This window comes from Gallus gallus, chromosome 2, assembly GCF_016699485.2.
Source record: "Gallus gallus isolate bGalGal1 chromosome 2, bGalGal1.mat.broiler.GRCg7b, whole genome shotgun sequence".
NCBI lineage: Eukaryota > Metazoa > Chordata > Aves > Galliformes > Phasianidae > Gallus > Gallus gallus.
The window spans coordinates 80,636,819-80,658,465 of NC_052533.1; positions in this window are offsets into that span (position 1 = coordinate 80,636,819).

The window sequence follows — 21,647 nt, forward strand, 5'->3', positions numbered from 1 at the left end:
ACTTATGAAACAGTTAGAAAGTCAAGCTGAAATGTGAACTTCGGTATACATCTGAATATACTAATCTCAGCCATAGTACAAGGTTCTGTCAACTGAAGTGGTGGATTAGCTTCTGTTATCATAAGTGGAAATGAGATTAGATCCCATTTGACCAAATTAAATTAGATTGGCTGGATTTTACTCAGGAAACTAAATATCTAAAAATCTTTGCACACTTAGCTACATCTACCCATCCAGTCTAAGAATTCTCATGCTCAAACCATGCTCATGCACTTTTTTTTTTATTTGTAAAGCCATGAGAACACGAACAAAACAAGAAACAAGCAAAAGATGGCTGAAAGCCTGAATTTGCTACAGAACTCTTAAAGCGAGTGGCAGTATCAAACACCAGGCTCTGCAAGATCCAAAGAATTACTGAAATCCCAGAGTGGGGTTAGTTAATTTGCATAATAAACACATCAAAAGGTCTTCCTGATCTTTGAGAGTTTTTCCCTGAGACATCTTTGTCTCTCTTCTTAATGACTTCTCTCTCAGAGATAGGCCCTGACTTTTTTACCTGCAATATCAAAGCTAACAGGGTTAGCTAAGCACACAGCATCCATTAAGCGTCCAGAAATTACAATGGCAGCTAGGTATGTAATTTATATTCAATAAATACATAGCCAAATCAATATGATCTGATAATTTTTGAAAGTGTAGCATCAGAGCCGATGGAGCAATGGTCTCCATACCAGCTTAGCCATTTGTATAGATGTCTGCACTGAGGTATACAAAAATCCTCAAACCTGACAGCAACTACATAAAATAGCTTTATGATTAGCAGTTCGTAATAAAGGGAACAAAAAGGTGAAGGGAGCAAACGTGTTAAATAAAACACGGCATACAGCTGAGATCCATTAAATAAATACATGAATTCAATCATACACTTTTCATTTGAATCTAATGCTTCTTTTTGCAGTAGTATGAATATGCAAAGCTGTACCTTGATAATCTCTGAAGATCCCATTGAAACCAATCATATAAAACTTGATGAAATGAATAGTTTTCCTTCCTCGTCCTCAGAATCTTCAGGAACCATCAGATAGGTTCCCCCAAAAACTAGAGCAATATCTTCATAGTTCAGGCATCACGCAGCCCTTGCCAATTCAAACACGATGAATTGGGATAATAATGGCTTCTGATTTGTGCTATGTATCCAGAACCAGGGAGCTGAAGGAAGAGAGGTGGGTAGTGGGATACACACATAACTTGTACTCTGATGGTAAATATGCTATTGCTGCTCTACTGAGAAATCCTTAGAGTAGCTCTGGAAGGCAGGAGGTGTTGTTACAGCTACTCATTGCTGGAGCGTTTGAAGTGAGGAAGGGTGACAGGATCTGTGCTGCCCCATTTTCCTATAAATGCTTATAATCAGCTTCTTGTGATGAATGATCCATTCTACTGTTTAATACTCACAGATCATAAATCCTTGTTTGGTAGGGAATGAGTAAGTTCGTATGTTCAATATTAATGTATTCCTTAGCTGACACCAGGGCATTCAGAGCACAAGACATTTATTCCAGACAGATAACGGTGAGGTATTTCCGATTATTCCTAACAAGCAGACTTGACATTATGACATATATTCTATAATTTAGAAGAAACTGAATAGTAAGCTGTGGCGTCTGCTCTGCATTTGTTAAAATGTAAGACTTGCAAGACAGAACTGCAAAGATTTTGCTATCAAAGAACTGGATACACAGCTAGCATAGCCTTTAAATAGCAAATAGTCACATCCCCAAGATCCTCAGAAACTCAAAACACACCATTTCAGTATCGTGATGTGGTGTGCTGTGACATAACTGCTAACCTGAATAAAGCAACTCCTTTGGGGATAAAGTATTTCTAACTTGAGAGTCTTGCTCAAGTTACCACACTCAAAATGTTGCCAAATATCAGTTGAAATGGGATTACCATTTACCAGCCTGAAGCAAACCTAAGGTACTGCAGCAGTTGAAATGCCTGCACAAGACAATAGGCACATGTTCTTGGTTGAGATTTCCAGGATCTGTTGTAACCATGGTAGAAGAGAGATAACGTACCATCAGAAGTAAACAGTACAGTCATTTAGTGATTAGAATCCATTCCTGAATACGATGACTGTACATTCCTTGTCCATATTGACATGATCCTTTTTAAATTGCAAATGGGAAAAGGCTATCTTTGGAGTTTTGCCCCCCCCCCCCCCCAAAAAAAGCACAATTGAGACTGGTTTATAAAATGCCTTCTTTTTCTCACCTGTGTCACTTTTCCAGAGCTGCAATCAGATGAGGAACTTCAGCATGCCACGAGGTGAGAAGAAGCTAACAAGGAATGATTTTAGCTGCAGCACCGATGGAGCAGGCCTCTTAATGCTGAACTGAGTGTGTGCAAGGACTCTATCATATTAGATATGCATCAACTAGATGCATTTCATAGATAAAACTGCACATACTGCATCAGACCAAAGCCCACCAGCCCTACGTCCTACCAGTGAAAATGACCAGTAAATAGAGGCTTATGGGAGAGTATAATAGCAGGACAAACATAATGCGATTATTTTCCTTCAGTAGATCCCTGTTGTACAGTAAATAGGTATACAGATGTTATACAGAGAAGTTAGGCTGGTAAGATTACCACATTGGAAAAGATAATCAGATATAAATGAAAGGTGTTCACCAGTGTTGTAGGCTCGCAAAAACTCCACAAGGAGAGATCTCCAGGAAGAGATCCTTCCTCAGTGGCAGTCAGCCCTTAAATGGGGTCTAGGAGAGGTGCAGCCTGGCTCCACCCCTTCCGGTCACACAGCTGAATTGCCTTCACCTGTGCTCCCAGGGCTGACTCAGTGCTTGCCTCAGGTGGTCAATCAGAGGTTCAGGTCGTAATTCAACAGTTCCCATACACCTGTTCTCCCAGATCCTATGGTTCAGAGATTGCCTGCATTGAAGCCCTTTCCCTTTAATGCTTTTGCCAAGCATTTTTTGGTCTTTACAACGCTGTGCAATCAAACTACGGAAGACCTTACAGTTTGAATAATGCAGCATCTCTGTCTACTTTATACCCATTGTTCGCTATTCTTCTTTTTCATGTCCTCTAGTTTTTGTATCAGAAATCAGGTGCCATATCTGAGTATCCGTCCTTTGCCCCACTACTCATTGAAAGGACGTGGCTTTCGTAAGGGAGACCTTCTGCTGCATCTCTTATATTTGAGCCTTCTTGCTCTGCCCGAAAGATTTTGCCCTGGACTGCCTGAGAAGAGTCAATTCTGTTACTTAGTTCAACTTTTTCTTTCTAGCTACTTCTTCATTTCACATCCTGGGAGAAGATAATCTTTCTAACCAGGCAGAACCAGAGCAGGTATCATGGCAAAAGAGAACAGGAGGGAAAAAGAAAACTAATTTCAGAAAGCAGGCCAGAAGTATGAAAAGCTTAGCACAAGCTCCCTCTTAGGGGCTTGCCCACACTAGAAGGTGCCTGCCTGACCAGCTGGGGAAACTCTTCTGTGGCACCTGTAAGATACAGGGAGAATGGAGGAAGTGCAGCAGCTCCTTTTTCCTATCTCCAAAGCTTGTGGAGGCTGGCATTGCAAATAAATCAGTTAACCAGCTTTGTACATGGACCCTCTCTGCCGATGGGTACATAAAGGGTGAGTTGGGAATAGATTTCCCAGGAGAAACTGTGAAGCCTTTGCCCTGCAGGGAAACATGGGACATTTAGGGATGAAAACAGTGACGAGAGTATCCACACGAATTTGGTTCAAGGTCCACGCTGTGCAAGGACCTGTACATTAAACAAGGATGTGGGTTAAGCTGTATCTCTGAATGCATTTGCTCTCTCTACAGAAGTTACCATCACGCAGAGCAGAATAGAGCCTTTCACTGCGAAACCTGCTAGGTCTGCACTAACAGGCTTCCCTGCCAAAGCAAACATCGCTCCCGCAGCCCCTCAGTGGTACGTGAGGAGTACAGTTTCAAACCTCCCCGACTCGTACAACGCTGGGCACCAAATGCAAAACTGCAGCCAACCCCTCAGCTGGTCCAGACTGCCTCGATTCCCTCGAAACCAGTGGAGCTCCACCACCACGGTCTGGGGTTCTGTGCCAGCACCTCACCTTCAGCCCTTCCAAGAAGGCGAGCTGTGGCTGCGCTCATCCGCTGCAGACATCTCTTTTTTTCCCCCTCTCTTCTCCCCTTTCCCCTCTCCCCCCCTGCAGCCATCTCCCCCTTGTTCCCTAGGCCAAGGAGGCTCACACAGAGGGCATTGTTTGTTACCCTTTACAGGGGGTGGAAAGCACTAAATCATGGGTTAGGAAAATAAAGCTCTTACCCTGCAGCAACCTGAGGCGAGTAATACTTCACCGCTGAAACAGTATGTGCAATGGTGCATTTTAACTGGATTCCAGGGCACAGAAATACACGTTGGTCTCGATCCTAAATTATACTCACATCCAATATCTTGGATTTTCATATTATTCAAACATAAAACTGTCACCGTGTACATTTGGGCTTTAAATTATGTAGAGATGATATTTTACTGCATAGAATTTGTTTCACATCTCTGTGGAAACCTGGCAGCCACCCCACCACTGAAGTCCAAAGGGGCAGTGAAAATTGAGGAACAAGCTGAGAAACAACTCAAGAAAACAAGCTACACATGCTTTGTTATCTAATTGCGTTCTTTAATATTGGAGGGAAAAAATCCTAGGAGAAAGCATGGTTAAATAAAAACTGACCTTGAGTAATTTGGACCATAGACCAAGCAGCAGCATAGGATATTTTCACAGGAATTAGCCTTCACCCTGTTAGGTTCTTGTTTGGGTCAAAGCTAATTTCCATATGGGATTGCATAAGCTACGCCTGTATGGTAGTAGGGGGAGAGCACCTGGTTATGTCCCGTATGTAGATGTGAGTTGGCAGATAGGCCTGGGTGGTGGCCTGGGCTCCTGGTGAGCAGCAAAGGGGCTGTAGAAGCCTAGGACTTGGCTGTGCCTTCCCTCGGGTGCTGGCTGCAAGGTGTGTGCACCTGGAGGTTGCAGGGTTGAAAGGAGAGGTGCTTGGGGTGGTGAGGTGAGAGGAGGTGGGTGCAGGCCCTTGCTGGCCTGGGGACCAGTCCAGGCACTTCTCCAGCACTTCTCCTGTGGGCTGGTAGGGGACCAGCTGTGACCTCCAAGCGCAGTCCCACTTCATCTCCAAGAATAGCACAGCCATAATGCTACTCAGGGCAGAATCCAGTGCATTCAGAAAGCTTTCCTAAGTCACCTAGAGAGCAAGATTGTTGTCTGCTCCTGGGAACCATGTGTCAGACCACGTGGCTCACTTCTCCATTTTATCTGAGCTGGCATATCATGCCCAGTGTGAAACTTGATGGAAAATGACTTAGCATGAAGGGTCTTGTGATTTGCTTGTTGATGTGTGCGTGTCTTAAACTCTGGGTGGGGAAAAGGAAAGAATTCATGCCTTGGGTTGAAAAAGAAATAAAAGAATTTCATTATGAAAGCTGGACTTTGTTAGAGGTTTTCTTAAAAAAAAAAAAAAAGAAAGAAAAAAAGCAAATGAGACAAATAATATATATATATATACCTCTGAACAACATTTCCTCTAAAGCAATAGAGAATGTTGCTAACTGATGTTAATTTTCATGCTTCTGTGGGAGAAGTGAAAGAGGCTTGCTGCAAGGGATATTTTTGAGATGTCACTAATAAAAATGCAGCATAAAAGTAGCACCTCAATTCTGTGTTCGTGTCAGAGAACACTTTTCAGCTCAGGTTTTTGCTCATTCTGTTCCTGCACTATCTGTACACCAAATAATATATATATATACACAGATATTTATATATATACCAGCTATCACTAGATCCATAGCCCTACTTTCTGCGGCTAGCAGAGCTAGCATTTACCAGGATTATCTCCCTTCTGAGCTGTGCTTCATACAGCTAGTTGTGCTTGTGGGAACCCAGTTTCTTCTTGTCCTCACTTTTGGCTTTGGCTGGATCCTACCACAGACAGGTGACTGTCTTGTTAGCATCCTTGTGAGTCACGAAGGACAGGACAGCAACAGGCCCTGCACTACAGCCTGGCTCGGCCAGTGATTCTGTGCCTGTGTTGGTCTTCGCTGGAAGAGGCTGTATGAAATGGAAGCCCTTCCGGGTCAGCTCTTCTCCTGTTCCCCATCCTGTGCACTTGGAAGAAGCCATCTTGATAGGGAATTGCCTGAATGTTTATTTCATGTGTGGTGCTTATCTCAGCCAGCTCCTATTTTTGTATGCATTGTGTCTAAAGAAGGATGCATAGGAAAGCGTGCCCTGGGTAGCTAGGATTAAGCACAGGGAAGGTAGCTGGTGGTAATGCCTCCAAAACTGGTGTGGAGTATTTTGACATGTGCTTACTGGGGCTGCTGAATACACTTAGTATAGCTGGTACTTTCCCAGAGCAACTGCAGCTTTGCTCCTGTTCTCAGCTGCCCGTATACTTCTGTGTTCAGACAGAGCCTCCTCAGATGCCTCCTTTCTGAAGAACTCTTCCCACTGCCTTCCCACTGCCTCCAGCATTCCCACTTGGCATATTCTTGCTCCCCGCCATTTCTATTTTGTGGGTGGAAGGCTCCCTGCTCAGCCACCCTCCTCTCAACTTAAGGTTGGGGTCTGGAGGGGACCAGAGGCCTCCCGCTCTTCCCTCCGTCTCTGCCTCTGCCCACAGGATCAGCCGTGGGCGAGGCAGATCCCTCTGCCCGCAGCGTTCCCTCACACCTTGTCCCTGGTGGAATACCCTTTTCATGTTGCAGAACAAGAGCTTCTCCCCTCCCGCTGCTCTGAGCTGCCTTTGCTTCTCCCCAGAACGAGAGGAGCTGTGGGGGAGGGAGGCACAGAAAAAGCACTCCCTTGCGCAGGGAGGATCTGCAGGCACTCGGTGCTTTTGTTATATAAAATTTTAAGAGAGGATTTGCAAATATTCAACACTGGTGTCACATCTACAAAGGTGGAAAGGCTCTGAAAGAGGAGCCCTGGGCCAAACATATTTCAGGGTAAGAGGGGAAGGGGGCAGAGCTGTATGTAATTACATTAAGCATCCTGCGTTATTTTCTGTTGATATTTGTATGTAGGGCGCATATATTTGTGAAATGTTAAAACCCTGGTAAAGGAACAGCTTCAGAAAGATGTCTCTAGGTGCATATTTATTTTTTTAAAGAGAGTACATAGCTATAAAACTCTCCAGCCAATTTTTTATTGTTATTTTGTTAGACTGCCTGCGCATTTCTTTGCAAAACGAGCTAATAAAGTGAAGAAAACTGATGACACTGGTGCTTGGACAGCTATCAGAGGAAAAGAATAAAGTATTAGTGTAGGGAGAGAACTGAAACATTTCCAGAACTCCATTAACAGAATGAGAAGTGGTTTTAGAGAAGATGAGCTTCTATATTAGGAAAGCTTTACTTATTTCCTCTGAGATTCTGCCAGTCCCGGGGGAGAAAGAAAAGGCAGTGGTGGGGGTAGGAGTAGAAGAGCAGCAAAGAGGCAGGAATTGAGTGGATGATGTGGAAAAAAATACTTTGCCACTGTTTATGCAGGATAAAGTGGGGATCCTGCCTGAGCATGCAAAGCTTTCTCAAGTTGCACCTGCCACACAGTTTTCCTGCAGCCTTTCGGATCAGGGGTGCCTGGCGGACAACATCCTTTGCCCTTGCAGCCAGTGGAGCAGTCTGAGCACAGGGGATGACACCAGCCGCCGCCACACACCCACGCTGCTGTGCAGCCACAGCAACAGGGATGTGGAGCTGCACAAAAGCACCCACCCAGAGGAGGGCACGTGGCAGAGCAAGAAGTCAGTGGACAAACGTCCTCTGCATGACTGCGCTGCAGCAGTGGGAGCAGCTAGGAGCCGAAGTGACAGCAGCAATTAAAGACAAGAACAGCCAACATCTGTTGATGTGCTGCTGCAAGTGAGATCTGTATTTACAATAGCTGACAGAGATTAGAAGGGAATTTCTGCCCCTCCCCTCTTAATCAAGACATTATATAGCTTTCTTTATTTTTTAAGTTTCAGTGTCTTTCCTCTTTAATTTGTCGGTTCTCCGTGTTTATACAAGTCCTACTCCTAACAGTGTGTAAAAGAAGACCTAGAAAGATAGGCAAATATGATTATGACCTCCTCCCTCAAAAACCTGCATGGTTTTGCAGGCAATCACATTTCCAGTTATCTAAGGAAAAAAAAAAAAAGTCAATTTAATTTCCAGTCAATGTCTTTTAAGTATGAAAGAATATCTGTGGCAAAGAAAACACATCTTACAAAAATGCAAAAACGACGGGGATGGGAGGAGGGAACAGTTTTCTATAATGACTATGACTTACTGTAGAAAGATCATAATTTACTGCACAATCAAAGCATGACACCACAGTTTACACTTAGACAACACTGGCCTCAGTAAGCTTTCTGATCTCACCCTCTGCTTTCCTCCATCTTGGTCATCCCTGCTTACCAATGCATTCATCAGACATAGAGGAATTTACGGCATGCTGGTTTGCTGGAGTTTTACACCACATTTTTATGCATATAAACCAGCAGGCAAGCTGTAGTGGTAGTTTTGCAATCAGTGCATCAGTGCATGGGGAAGGGCAGCAAAGAACGGAGACACAATTAAATATGACATGAAGTGTAGCAGCTCAGCATACACAAAGCCTCTTCTTATGTTGCAAAGCAGAAGAGGTTCGTCCAAACTGAGAACAGAGAATCTCTCCATCATCACCACAAGGAGAGATCAGACATCCAACCAGGAACTCCTACAGCAGCTGGAACAAACCCCAGAGGTGAAGATTGTATTGCCCGAGACCCATGGCATCTCATACTTCTGATGAAGCATTTCCCTATTACCTGCATTGCCTCAACTGAATACTTGTAATGACCCTGCCATGTAGATTTTGAGATAATCTACATGTCTCTACCTCCCAGCAACAAGAATATTAATTAATTAACCCTCCCACCTGCCTAGGAAAGAGAACAAAGACAAATGAGGGAGCACGCTTTGGAGGAATGCAAATATGATAATAGAGAAATCAGCATAAAGAAGATAGGGTTTCATACATGTATTTAAGTTTGTCCATGTTAAAGGCAAACACAAGGAATGCAATGCTATTGATGTGTCAAGGAACCCATCAAAGTAAAGAACTCTACACCAGACAGAGCTGTGAGAGGGAAATTCTGACTCAGATTTTGCTTGAATGGCTGCTTGAACACAGTACAAGTTTTTCAGTTCTGCTTCATTCACATGGACTGGGTTTGACATCCTCTGGAAAGAATCCATGTATCATCCTCAGTTACGCAACTCCTGGGTGACCATGAAGCTCTGATCTGCTGTGGCCTCTGTATTGCTCATTGCTGTATATCCGCACACAATTTCTCAAATTCTTTACAGATGTTAACAACTCTAATGTCTTCCAGCCGTCAATGGATTGCCTCAGAATGAGAGGCGTCGTTCTCCACCCAAATCTGAAGCTGGACAACATGACTTTAAATATGAGAGATGGAAGAGTCCCAGCTTTCCCAGACTAGTTCACACAGTTCAGTGGCAAACTACTTGAAGAAGCTAAGCAGGGTAAATGGAAAGCAGTTTCTTCCTTGTATAACAATTAGTCTCTATCCCTTAGAGCCTGTATTGCAGACTGTACGTATTTGTATTGTGTTGTGGTTAAGTCCCCATATAACCCCTGTAATTATTCATCTAGATTCTGTAGCAATTTCTTGGAACTTCCTAGTTAAGACCTTTAGGTGGAAGGTCATTCCCTCAAAAGCCTCTTCCATTTGTATTTGTTGGAAAACTCTTCTTAGCCTCCTGCATGAAGTTTTATGTGAAAGAACAGACTTTGTTCCTTCTTATCTTTATAACAGAAGAGTGAGCAAATTGCAGGTCTTTTCACACATTGCATAGGAGAGAGCAGGTCCAGAATATTCTGGTTCCAGACAGACATAAACATAGAGGCTTCATTCAACAGTTATTTATCCTTATCCCCAGCTCACAGTTTGCTAAAAGGAATCCATGTACAGAAAAGATGATCCAGCAGAGAGAACAGATATAGCTAGGGGGATATTGTGCCTTATGTTACTAAAAGGTAGTTGAAATCTACCTGAACAGAAGACAAGGTCTCCAGATGAGAACATTCAAGATCACATTAAACCTAAAACTTTGCCAGTTCCTCTAGACAACAAAAGGAAAGTTCTTTTTCTTTATTCCTGATAGTGCACCTTTATATCAAGTAATCCTTCGTTTAATCTTATGGTTTAGCAGTAGGATAACCAAAGGCAAATGCAGAGGTGTGGTGGGTAATTAGGCAGAAACAGGTGAGTTTTTCAGGCTTTCGTTTACCGCTACAACCTGAATGCTACATACACTTAAAAGACAATTTAGTATTCAGCTCCAACAGCAGGTCTCAATGCTGTACTGTATCCTTATGCTTTATAAAGCTGACCCTACTTTAATGAGAGTACATAAGGAATTTTTATTCACTTTCAGGGGAAGTGAGGCCAGACCTCTGTAATTTACAGAAACAAATCTAGGCTTTCTCATGTTCAAGCACAATTTCTGAGCAGATAGCTGACCTCATTTCCCTAGGCAGTTTTCTGACAGATAGGGAGCAATGTACCCTTACTTTCCTCAAGCTTCTTTTCATTTGTCTGTCTACCAGTTTAATATTACATGGTGCAGAAGGTCCATTGGGAATGAAAATGCAACCAACATCTAGGTGATCTCTGTCCTACCACGTAAGCCAGGTTATAAAGAATCACACATTTACAACCTAGTAAAACCATCACACTATCTACTTCATTTTAAAGCTTGTTTTTGAGATGCATATGCTTTGTATTGTCCTTCAGGAGGAATAAAAATTGATGGCTCTTTTATGAGCCTTGCAGAACTTCTCTATCGCCAGGTTCCCAGACAGAGGAAGGCTGAGCAGCACAGCTGCCAGGCACTGGTATAGATATGATTTCAGAGTTTCTTTTCCTTTCATCCTGGGGCCATTTCATGCAGGTCTTCACAGCAATACTGTAGTAACCTTTGCTGGTGCTTATTAGCTCTAATGGATGGTGGATTTCAAGTTTGCAGATTTTGTCAGGATGTTTGCAAACTTTGTGGTGCCCTAGACATATGGTGCATATGAAATGAGCTATATCAACACCACGCAAAATTACCTCATTGCAGTCCAGCCTTCTTTTAAGAAATCAATTAGACGTTACTTTTGATTGAGGTGCAGTCACTGGAACAGGTTGCCCAAGGAGGTTGTGGATGCCCCATCCCTGGAGGCGTTCAAGGCCAGGCTGGATGTGGCTCTGGGCAGCCTGGTGTAATGGTTGGCAACCCTGCACATAGCAGGGGGGTTGAAACTGGATGATCACTGTGGTCCTTTTCAACCCAGGCCATTCTATGATTCAATACATGTGTCTATTGCCATACATGCTAAAGTGCACAAAATAACGCGTTGATTTCCAACAGAATTGTTTTTACTTTGCTTTGCACACAGTTGATTACAGATGTGGGGGAGAAGAGGTTCAGAGATGGAGAGGCAAAACAAAGAAAAAGGAGATAAGCTTGTGACCTGCAATTTTTATTTTGGGAACATATAATGGTGACAAGTAGACTCTTGATTACTCAAGCCATATTAAATATGCTTAGGGCTTTTCCAATATCATTTCTTAGTTGTTTTTCTTGAAGGTTGTTCTGATCTCAAGAGAGAAACTGTATCTCAAAACATGGATGATACAATACATCAGGAAAAATAGGTTTTGAAATAAGTTATTACAAGAAGGAGTATTTAAATACATTTTCTTTCTGATTACATTACTTAAAACAGGCATGCAGCTTGTGGAGGTGAGGTGATTACAAGCAGCAAATCATCTCAATTGAATCAAACTGAATTAGACATCCTGCTGGCTGTACTCCTGTGCTTAGACATTTACAGGGTTGGGCTGTTGCCTAGGGAATTGGCCTCATTAGGAAACCATATCATATATGAATATGACTATGGACTCATTTATACAGAGAATGACTGGCTATTCTTCTACATTGCAGAACAAGAGCAATCCTTACTTGTGCCAATGCTGATTTAAGTTTGGTCTTTGAACATTGGATGGGCAACAGAGAAAGGAAATGTCGCATCATTTATAAGCATATCAATGATAAGGATTTGTTAAACATTCCATATTTCACGGAGGAGAGTGCTTCAGTCTAGAAATACTGGGATAATTGAGAGACCGTCTCAGGCTGCACATAGTTCTCTTCGTTTTATTCAGTGAAAGTGCCTCTGAGCAGGCACTTAGCATTAGTTTTGCCAACAGCAGTCAGATAAGTAAGTGTGTATGTATGCATATAAATATACATTTTTATATATGTACACATAGATGTATATCAATCATACTTTTTTTTTAATTTAGTGTTAATTTTAAATGCCTGAAGACATTTTCACTTATTTAAAAAGAAAAAACAAAGCAAAACACAAACCTTCATCTAAGTCCAAGAATGGAAATTGTACAACAATCCAATTTCCATCCAAGTCAGAACCCGGATGGTGTTGGGTTTTGCAGTGCTTTTATAATTGCACTCATACAGTGTTTTCTATAAACATGTATTTCTCAAAAGAATCCATTTAAACTAGGCAGAACTAAATCACTTCTAAACCAGACGACATTTTTTAAAATCAATGTAAGAACAACTTTGTTGTGTAGGCAAGCCCTTAAGAAGTGTCAAATGTGGGAAGCTGAAATTGTAGATGTATTTATCTGATAGTGTTAGCAGAGAGGTCTTCAACACCGCTATTAGTTTAGAGCGGTAATTTGTCAGTACTGCTAACTTTTGGAAGGGGTTAGTCTCTAGCTAAAGCTAGTGATTCTCTCCCTTGCCACCACACAGAAACATTAGGCACTATATGTTTGTAAACTTGTTAAGATTCCCCTAGCCTAGTATGTAGGCATAAATATATAAGCACAGCCACCACATACTTAGCACCCAGACTTTACATCCACCAAAAATGAATGTACAGTTTCCAAACAGAAAGGCTGATTAGTGAAAATAATACTGATACATAAATAATATCTAAATACAGACATAATATAAACACCAGAATAGCTGATGGCAGATCCACAAAAGAACATGGAGAGATTTCTCTGCTGACATTAGAAAATAACGTCTCTGAATGGAAGACTACCATCCGCCTGGGTTTGCTCACCATGCTACAGCCCACTCTTTCTGGAGTTGTACAGTCCGTGCCCAGTATTCTGGGGCTGTTGGAGCTGAAATGTAGTCTGATAAAGGGACAGTGCGTGTGCAGACATAGCTGTTAGGAAAACAGACACATTTATTCGGTTGTGCATCTTTCTAAGAGCGTTTCCCCTCCCCAGATAGGAACTTTCTGATTAGACTTTTCTTTCCCATATAGTTTCATCAATCGTCTGCTGCTGGATATCAGCCAGGCACAACTCCCAGGCCTTTGCTCTGGGGCAAAGAGATCTTCAGTGAGCAGAACTTGGAAAGTCTCCAGGCAGGAGCAAGCTGCAATGTGTGCTTTATGCCCAATTCGTAATTCTGTCTATAAGATCCTGAGATAATCTAATCTTCACAGAGAAAGATAGGCTGTCAGTGAGAATATTTTAATTTCACCTATTAAAAAGGGAGAAAGGCCGTGACACATCAGCTAAACAGATTAAAGGTGTGGGGATCTTTGTAGGGGAGATAAGCTGATGAGCAGTAGCTTTATAAAGCAAGAAGGAAGACAGAAGCAGGAGAAGATCTAAATGGAGTGACACTAATTAATAAAATAACGATTTGTTTTAAGGGTTGAATGGGTTGTGGAGAGATGACCTTAAAAAAATCACCTCGTTTTGGTACTTTTGCTTTTGATTTTATAATTCACAGCTTTAACATATACTGAACCAACCCCCCCCCCCCCCCCCCCGAAAAAAATTATACAGCCGTTTATCATTAATTATACAGCTGTTTATCGTTAATACAATTATACTAGTGAATTTGCATTACGACATGAATAAAACTAATGTCACAAAATACAATGTCAGCACTTCTACCATCTAATTTCATCTTCTTTAACATACAGAGGAAGAAGAAGGCTCTGAGCCTCTGGTTAGCTTCTCTCGCAAGTCCTGACTGCCTTCTGCCTACATCTCCCGCGTATGGGAACTGATTGCTCTGCTCTCTACTGCTTATTTCCATGGAGCTGCCACCTGTAACAGGCCCGCCTGGAAGAAAAAGACCAAAAAAAAAACCCACTCAAAACCCAAGAAGCACGTTACTTGGGCTGCCCTCTTGCTTTTTTCTACCCTTCCAGTCAGGCATGATTTTAACAGGTTCTATCTTGAGAAGTACTAAATCCAGAAACCAGTATTTTATGCCATCTGGAAGCTTGATATCCTTGTTTTTCAAATGGCTCACAAAAATATATCTAATTCTAAATACAAACTATGGGCTGCTAAATTCCAATTCAGAGCAGAATAAAAACTAATGCAATTGAGGCAAATAGAAAAGCAGATCCACTGCAGTGCACCGGGCAACTGGAGGAATCAGCGCAGAAGAGATGCCTGAGAACTGCGGATGGGCTGGAACAGGGAAGGCATTTTCCAGACAAGAACAACCTGAGCATGTAGAAATGCTCTTGCAGCCCCAGGACAGAGGAAGGCGAGCTGCGCCAAACAGGACTTTGGGCACAGGCCTGAGGGCAGGTGGCAGGGTGCTTGCAGTTGCAGCACTCTCAAAGCAGATACAAGCCCCCAGCAGCATGCACAGAACAGAGGAGCCAGCAGAGAAGCTCAGGCAGGGGGTCAGAAGCCTTCTTATTGTAAAACATCAAACAGATTTGAATAGAGGAAAAGGTGAGAGCCGTGGGGGCTGGAGAGAGAGTTTCACTGATTGTTCTGAGGAAGAGGAGGAGGCACATGAAGCAGACTTTTGGCTGGCCTTCTGGGAGAGTGCTGCAGGTGCAGGGCCTGCAAGGCTGCCCTGCTGCTGCTCCGCATCCGTAGAATCACAGAATCGTTAAAGTCGAAAAAGAGCTGTAAGATCATATAGTCCAACCGTCAGCTCATCTATGCTCACTAACCACGTCCCTCATTGCCACATCTACCCTTTTATCACACACCTCCATGGACGGTGACTCCACCACCACCCTGGGCAGCCTGTTCCAGTGCCTCACCACTCTTTCTGAGAAGAAATTGCTCCTAATATCCAACGTGAGTCCAGGGGCAGAGTTCCTTGCCTTGGGTGCTAAGAACAACTCCAGCAGGAAAGCCAGCTTCCCAAGCTTGGCACAGAGTTTAAAGTTTCGTGGAATATTTCTCTCCGGTATGTGTGTGTATAAATGTGTGGATATATACACATAAACACACTTTTTGTTCTCTGTCTTTTCACAGTTGCAGTAAAAATAATCAGTGGCATTGCCAGCTACCCTTGAGCTTGCTGACTTCTTAGAGATAGGCACTGGTGCTTCCAGGGTACCTCCTCAGCAAGCACAGCAAGGAGGTAAAAGGCAGGCAAAAAAAAAATGCACAGCAGAAATAAATAATAGTTAAACTCTAATAAAGGAACCATTCATCTTCTCTATTCTGTTATTCTTGGGTACAATATAAAACCAGCCTTCTGTTCCTGAATAAAAGTAATTGCACTACAACTTTTTTTTTTTTTTTTTTTTTTTTTTTTTTAAGAAGAAGAAAATGAGAACTGCTCATGGTTACATAATGGACAAGAAAAAATTGATTCTGGCTGCAGTTGTGAGAAGTTTACAAAAACTTGGAGAGAGAAGGGAATTTTCCACTGTCTGATGTCTTTGGGAGTTATTGTGGAAGTATAGGAGTGTTGGGTTGAGAACACTTCTTAGAATTGCAGCCAATTAGAACTTCTAGTTACTTTAATCCAGCGCAAGCTGCAGGCAGCCCTTTTGCAAAGTTCAGATCTGCAATTCTAGTTAAGTGCTTTCAAAGAAGTGCATTAGGCATATGCAGACTGAGGGAGGGAACACTGAATTCTGTGAATGGGCTAACCCCACTCCCTGCAAAGGAGAGGGAATTCTCCCACTGCTTTGGCTGGAAGGAGAGTTCTCCCCATTACTGCTGCAGCACGTATTTGAGCAGGAGACATTCCAAACCTGACCAAACATTATTTTAAAAAATGAGCCATTGATCCGTAAATACATCCCCAGATGTTCATACTGAATTTGCAGTATTCAGCACGCTGAGCCTAATTGTCCATTCAAATCACCCTAGCCGAGGAGTTCTCTGCTCAAGGGAGTTACCATATGCCAATATAAAACCTGTGTTAAGTGACTGGAGAATCAAGCCTACGCTGTTTTACTTTACATTGCTATGCATTGCTCTAATCTGAGTGAGAAGTAATTGCAAACGTTTTAGCTGTGAAAGAATAAGGAGTCATAAAACCTTCAATCATATTTTAATATGCAGTCACACTCTACTTGCATAAATAGGAATTGGAATAATTATAAAGACATCATTTTTAATTGTCACTCATCATTCAGTTGACTCCTTAAGTAGAACACACATTTAATTAATGCCTTAGACTTTAGTGTCAATTACCACATTAGATGTTCTCCCATATTCATTCCATCTGCTGCAAGTAAATATATTGCCACTGCGCAGTTATACACCCATACAGGAACCTGATCACAAATTTTCCTGCCTCCTCATGACCTATTGTACAGTGAGTGGAAACATTTGCAAAACACAGACACACACACAAAAAAAGGTTTGGCTTGAAATTAGAGATATTTTCTTATAAGCATAAGGAATTTGCTCAACTCACAGGTATTGGTTTAGATAAGAACGATATGTTGCACTTAATGAAGATGCATAATGAAGAGCGTGTTAGGCACCGAGTAGTCAGTATCTCTCAGTTACCCAGCACACAGCATATAAGACGTCATTCTGATATTTCACTGTTTCTATTCCTTTTTCAGTTATCTTATATTTCCAATAGCCAGTTTGAATTTTTAAATTCTTCAGCTGATATAGATTTGACTGTTCTTCAGAAAACAGCACCAACAGTGAATTGTGTTCACAGATAACCATTAGACCACAGTCCTTATGCCATTTGCTGAAAGGCAAAGTCTTTCAAGTTATTCTTACTGCTTTTCCCTGTTCTTTTCCAAGTTTTTGTTGTTGCTTTCCTGGGGCAAATCCTAGTGTTTCAGCCACAGTCTCTGTACCGCCTCAGGCAGACACAGTAATCTCTCTTCCCTGCTCCAGCCTGGTGTCCTCTGACTCACTTGTCCACCTATGGACTCTCAGGTGCCCTGTGAACAGCAAGGTCACACTGGGAGATCTGTTCAGGTTATCTGCAGCACGCAATTATTAGGCTGTTATTAGCTCAGATCTGGAGAAAAAAACAAGGCAAAAGAAGAGGAGGAGGACACATGGCCTAATTTGATGGGGCCCAAGAGGCAGGTAAGGTGCAAAGAAACCTTGCAGGTGGAAGAGCATAGATTGAGCACGCCGATGTCACTCAAAAACCTTGCTCCCTGGGGCGTGCTTTAATGTAGGATGCTGGTCATCCCCTTTTCTGGCTCCCTGTGGCAGGGCCTGGGGCCTGTTCTGAGGGCATGGCACTGAGCACTGGAACAGCCAGCGCACACAGGCTAGTACCCAAGATGTTTAGATCTGCAGAAATCTGATTGACACCAGCCTGCCAGACAGCTCGCAAAGGATACCCCTGTGTTTTTTGGGCCATTTATTGCTGCCGTGACGATTTTCAGGCATCTGTAGGCTTTAGGTGCAACAGCTGATATGTGCTGGGAACACGTCTGCAGGGAGCAGGTAATGATGGCCTTTACCCCTGTGATTACAGGGTGTAAGAGTGGAAAGGAATGTGAGCCCCCATGGCTCCTCTGAGGTGCATGAGACACACTGACAATTACCTCCCTAAAAACAACACCAGGTGCTTGTGTGCAGTACAGTTCACTTCTCCTCTCCTCTCCACTCACACACAGTTATTTCCTCCACCAAAAAGTCCTGACGCGTGAAAATCCCACACTTAGCCATGGTCGTCTGCTTCAGAGTGGAACTCCCGAACTGATAATCCCTATTATGACTTCCTCAGCATCTGCCCATTGGGTGGAATGACCTGAAAATCAGGAAGAACAATGCTCCCCAGGATCCCAATCAGTGCTGGCACTCCTAATTGCTGTCCTGCACAATGGGCTGCTGTGTTACCAGTGTGAGGGACTGCCCTGGGAACTCTGTCATCATCTGAGTAGTCAGCTCGGTCTTTCAAAGTCATCTCAAACAACTAAATAGCATGGCTTCAGCATTTGCTCAATCACCTGGCAATTTCCTACAGTAAGACAGACTGCACATGTTGCAGAGATGATATCTACTGTTTTAAAACAGGTCTGTAATTTACTTCATTAAGCCATGTAATTTTAAAATAATAGTACAGGTTTGGACACCTATTAAAAAAAAAAAAATGGACATCCAAAACATGAAAAACACATACCTATCAAGGTGCTATTTTAAAGCAACGATGCATTATGAAATTTTTTACAGGGTTATAGAGTATTGCGTGTTTGACATGACGGTGCTGTCAGCGATAGTAAATATGGAATAAATATTTTATGAGAGAATGCTGAAGTCGGCACGAATTTTTGGTATAAGCAACATAATGATTTGCTGAACTTTGTAAATGCTAGGTTTTAATTAAAATATTTTAATAAACATTTCAAAATGCGGTTTTCACTGGAAGATTTTTATGAGCGTTTTATGAGTGTTTTAAGGAATTCTGAAGTACTAGTACTCCAGAATACTTAGTTTTACTTTCTTGTTCAAATGCAAAAACCCATTCACTGATGCTAAGGACTTCACTGTCTCCCGAACAGCTGTATATCTACTTCAGCTTTTGGAGGTAATTCATAGTTCACATTTTGCATCCAATCTGAACAAGGCCTTTGAACTAATGTACCATCACAGTATTTAGCCTTTCCTATTAATTAACAGTGAAAAGCAGTCATTTCGTTCAGATTTTCCACACAATTGATCAAAAATCTAAATCAGTTCCTAAACCCCCCAAACCCAGAATTTTACAGTACAGGTGAATTTTAGAGATGCCAGGTGACCAGTTCACTTAGCAGTTGAAACAGAGTTCTTCTTCTGTTGTTGTTCTGTAATCCACTCTTTCATTTGCTGAATGAACTATAATCCTATGTTCTTTGCTAATAGAAATGATGAACAGGAAGGCCTTATAGGATAGAGGAGCAATAAGCTGGAAGCATCCACGGAGTATCAAGCTGAGTTCTGCTGAGTGGATGGAGGAAAGAAGGAGCTGCTGAAGGAGAAGGAGTGATGGATGATCCTTAGGGCTGATCCACTTCACTGTACAGACACTGAATAGGTCTCTTGGAAGTTCAATACCGAGACAGACTGATATACTAATTGTCTTCATTTTAATGTTTCTGACTTGAAAACAAATGAACAAAGCCCTGAAACAGGCTCTCTAAACTACAAAGAAGGGTGACATTTCCATGTTGTCCCAGCATTAGTTTTGAAGACTTGTTCTGAAGTTCACTTTTCTCTGTCCCACATCTTTCACTGACTTTTCTTCCAAAATTATGCATGTACTGTCATCAAGCACTGTGTTTGCATCTAAATCCTTGTTCTAGTAATCACTGTAAGGCGCAGAACAGAAATGGCACGGGAACAAAAGATAGCCAGAAAGCAAGAGATACTATCCAAAAGCCAGAGTGTGGGCATTTCTCCAGTTTCTGAGGCTCGTTGTTCTTTCTGTCCACTACATTTATTGCCATGGTGTTTAGGAATTTCAGCCCTGGGATCCCATAATGAGCTATTTCTGTGAAGTGCTGTATAAAGGCAGAACAAAGAGATGGTCCTTCCTTTAAGATCTTACCGTGGACGGCAACAGATGGTGATGAGCAGACAGAGGGGGAGTACAGGAAAACAACAAGACAACTGTGAAACTAATTAGGATTGTAAAACTCTGGACAAGTCTGGTCACAATAGAAATATTAGTGGTTTCGGAGAGTACATTATTTCAACTTCAGAATCAATGAAGCAGCCATCAGAATGAATCTGCCGGCAGTGTCCTTGTTTTGAGACGGGAAACTGTATTAATCTAGTAGAAAGCAAACACTTCAAATCAGTGTGGATACAAACAAAATATGGGACTTCTATATAAAATCAGTGCTTTTCTGTTCCTCTTTTTGTCAGCCTTGCATTATTGCAGACAGGCCAAAATACGGCTGTTTTCTTTCACACTTAAGGACAGCTAACTATCCTTTGCATGTCTTCAGATGCTCTGCAAGGTCCAAATGAATGCTCTGATTTTCCTTTTTTCTTATGTGGTAATCATGTGTCTCTTCGTAAGGATGTTGTTCATACACCGTACTGATTTTTACCACTCCATGAGAGCATCTGCTTCTGAAAATCAGCATTGTGTCTGTGTTAATAATGCTTAATTCAAAAAAGAAATAGGCACTGCTGTCTTTCACTTCAGAAATTAAACATTCCACTTCTCCCTGCACCATTTTATCTCTCCCTGAGACATCTTCGTGCTGTTACTGTCTCTGCATTAGTCGTGTTTCAGAGATGGCAGAATCAGCTGAGAATTTATAAATTGCTTTTATATCTTTTGGCTATTTGGTCTTCAAATTCCTCCCCGTTTTTCTCGTGTTCTGTCTTCTGCTTGTGCTATCCATAATTTATACTTCCTGCTGTTATCTTTGACAGAAAGTTGTTCAATAGAAATATTCCTTCCTACAGCTTTCTTTGCATTCCATAAACCCCATTTGTTCCAAGTTATTAGTCTATATAAAGTAATGTGGTGCTTCTTTCTGATTTATCTTAGTAGGCCTTGGAACCATGCTAATCGCCAAGTTATGACTGTGTATCAGCCAAAAGAATGTGTGGGTAGCATTTGTCTCCATCAGGAGGGAGTCCAAGAGCCAGCCATAAGGATATTATTAACATTGTGTCTTAGGTTTAAATATTAGCATGTCTCTCCAATGCACTGAAAAATATGCCTGAAGATTCTACATAATATTCTAGGCTTCAACAAAAAAAAAAACGATAGCCAAGCTCCAGTTTGACTGTACTGTTCCCATGTTGCTGAAATGCCGAAACAGCTGTGAAATAAAAAGGTAATTGTCATGTAAAGTATTCAAAGAGCATGTCATGACAAGTGTATTTGCTCCCAGATGCTCCTTCCCTTTGAGCTGGTGTCCCAGTAAAGGTTAGCAGAAGTCTGGGCAGTACTGATGTGAAAGTGGAAGTAAACGCTGTCACAAGGAGCACCACCTTCCCTGCACTCTGGGAGAGGAGGAAAGATGGAATAATGGTAACAAGCTTCTTGACCACGTAGCTCATAGTTTACATTTTGAAGCCCTTTCCAAAGCCAGTCAAGACTAATTAACTAATTGTATGGTACCGTATTGTATTATTTCATTTTATATTTAATTTTATGTGTTGCTCCTTTTGTTATAAGAATCAGGTGCAAATGTTAGGTTTCTAATCCAGAATGACTGTCTAAATTGCCTCCGTAGCCACTAACAACCTTTGGATTGGATGACCTCCCCTGCAGGGTAGAGAGGACTAAATTCTTTACTTTCAAATGGCTGAGTTGAGGTG